This window comes from Rhinopithecus bieti, unplaced genomic scaffold, assembly GCF_001698545.2.
Source record: "Rhinopithecus bieti isolate Rb0 unplaced genomic scaffold, ASM169854v2 scaffold_25916, whole genome shotgun sequence".
In the NCBI taxonomy this organism is placed as follows: Eukaryota; Metazoa; Chordata; class Mammalia; order Primates; family Cercopithecidae; genus Rhinopithecus; species Rhinopithecus bieti.
The window spans coordinates 26,721-29,678 of record NW_016811604.1 but is presented as its reverse complement, the minus strand read 5'-3'; positions in this window follow the sequence as shown (position 1 = coordinate 29,678).

Genomic DNA, 2,958 nt, shown 5'->3' with positions numbered 1-2,958 from the left:
TTAAAAATATTTTATCAAACAAAAAAATCAAAGAGAATCTTCCTAATCTGATAAAAATTCACAACTGAAAGCCAGTAGAATTGAAGACCTCATTTTAATGGGTTAGGGTGTTCGAAACTTTGTCTTTAAAGTCAAAAGTACATAAAGAGATGCTCAAATCTTTGTTCTATTTGGCATTGTACTTGAAGGCTTACAGAAAGCGCTGTTAAGGAGAGAAAATAAACATGTCTAAAATTGAAAAGGAAGCAGCAAAATTGTTTTACTCACAGTTGATAGGTGTGTGCTCTAGGAAATTCCAAAGAATACAAGAGTTTAACAAGTCTCAAAATTAATGTTCAACAAGTAAGTAATGGCATTGTCGATTTTAGCAATAACATAAAATGAATATTTTAAGAAGACAAACATTACCGAACCTTTGAAAACATCTTTTCTTACAAATAAATTAGACAAAACGTGTAAAAGACCTCTATTCAGAACACTATAGAACATGACAGAGAAAAAATCTAAAATATTTAAATGTGTATAAGGATGTACATTTCCATGAACGTGTCTGTTCAATGTTTAAAGATGTCCAATCAGCCCTAACTTGGAGATTAATTACATTATTAATTAAAAATGAGATGCTTGTTTGTTTTCCAAGTTGGAGATTCTAAAATTTATACAAAATCGACACACCAAAAGTAACCAAGAGTCTCCTGCAAAAGAACAAGGAAAGAAGATGTGCTATACTACATATTGCGGATTATTATAAAATCATGATGATAAAAATGTGATTATTGGCACAGAGGTAGACAAAGAGATTGCTTGAACTTTGGTGATATGGATTACATTGTTTAAAATAAATTGTATTGTGATATTCTAAGGAAAAAAAACTAGACCTCTTACAGAACGCAAAAAATATATTCCCTGTGTGTTTTCAATATGAAAGATAAAATATTAAGCTTTTTGCAGATAAAATAAAAGGAAATCCTCATATCTCTTGGTAGGAAAAGATATCCTAAACAAAATTCCAAAGCATTAATCTGAAAGAAAATATTGTAAAGTCTATAAACTAACATTAAGAACTTTAGCTTATTTAAATAAATCATTAAAAACCTGGAAGGAAAATCAGAAGATATATGCAACATATATAATCAGTGAAGCACTCTAATCAAAATATAGCAATAAGAAGACACACAACCCAATTAAAAAATAGATCAAAAACAGATGCTTCACCAAACAGGACATATGAATGGCCATAGATACATGGAAATGCCTCAACCTCAGAGTAAACACAGTGAACACACAATGGGTTTCCATGTACACACACTAGATCAGAAAAAGAAAATAGAACTTTCATACTGCCACAAGTTGAAGACTGCACACTGCTGGTGAAAACAGGCATTTCTGTACTAGAAAACAGTTCATCCTTATATAAACTATATAGCTGAAGATTCAAACCAGCAATTCCAAATGGTATATGTCTCAGAAAACCAATGCTTGTGAGAAAAGAGGGTGCTTGGAAAAGAATGTTAATAATACAAATTTGTAATAACCTCAAACTCAAAATTATAACCATATCTATTAGGAATAAAATGGATATACGGACTATGGTATGTTCAGACTTTAAAACACTGTACAACAATTAAAATGAGTGGAATGGATGTATACACAGCAACACATATGAAATTTACAAAACAGTATTATGCATTAAAAAAAACACATCAGAAAGTAATACAAAGTTGCATTCATTTAGAGTCTCCAAACAAGCAAAATTTAATTATGTGATTCAGAGATGCCTTTATCGTTGGGAAACTATAAAGAAAAGCATGGAAATGAGTAGTAAAAGAGAATAATGGTTATCACGGAGGAGGATAAGGAGATAGAACGGCAAAAGAGCATGCACTGCTTTGAAGATGGAAACATATTTCTTCACATGGGTGTTGGCTATAGAAACACTTGCCTTAAGCTTTGACATTGCATGGAGCATTGATGATATAAGATAACAGAACACACAGAACTTTGGTTTCTGTGTGTCATACTGTAAATGGATTATTTTTTTAATCAGTGTAAATCTAAGTTCAGCATCAACGTTGACCAGTTAACCTCATGCATCTATTGTATTGTTTCATATGGCCCTATTATTTGTGGTTTCTGATGGTTGTGTTCATATTGTCCACCTTGAAAATACCATGAGAAACCATGGACACATCACCAGAGAGTGATTCATGCTAATGAGAAAAACATGCTGCGGAATTTCTGTTTTCCACTTCCTGCTAATGTAAAAGGTATTGCGGCTGGGCACCATGGCTCATGCCTGTTCTCCCAGCATTCTGGGAGGCTGAGGTGGGAGGATTGCTTCAGGCCAGGAGTTTGAGACCCAGCTGGGCAATATAGCAAGACTCTGTCTCAGTGAATTTAAAAAAAAAAAAATTAGCTTGGTATGGTGGTGCCCAGTTGTAGTCCTAGCTACTCAGGAGGCTGAGGCAGGAGGAGTGCTTGAGCCCAGGAGTTGGAGGCTGCGGTGAGCCATGATCACAACACTGCACTCCAGCCCGCATGACAGAGTTACACCCGGTCTACTTTTTTAAAAAGGAGGGGTATTGAGAAAGACTCATTCAACCTCCGAGACCCTTCAGCGCCTTCTCAATGGACATGCTTCCGTACAGTAGCAGCAGCTGATGAACAGTCATGAATCCACTTATTCCCAGATGTGAAACTCCAATAGGAACTGAGCCATCGATCCAACCATCCCAGGCCTATCCTCAGGTCTATAGCATTGTCTGAAGCTTAACACTATAGTTATTCTTTCTGATTGCACATTGGTGTGTGTAATAATTTATTAGGACTCTCTAAGTGTCTATACCAATTGCTACTGTACTGTAATTTACCTATTATCTAGCCACATGAAATATTCAGTTAGTTGTGCAGAAACCACATTATAAAACCTTTAATTATTCAAAGACATTGGGGGGGGGG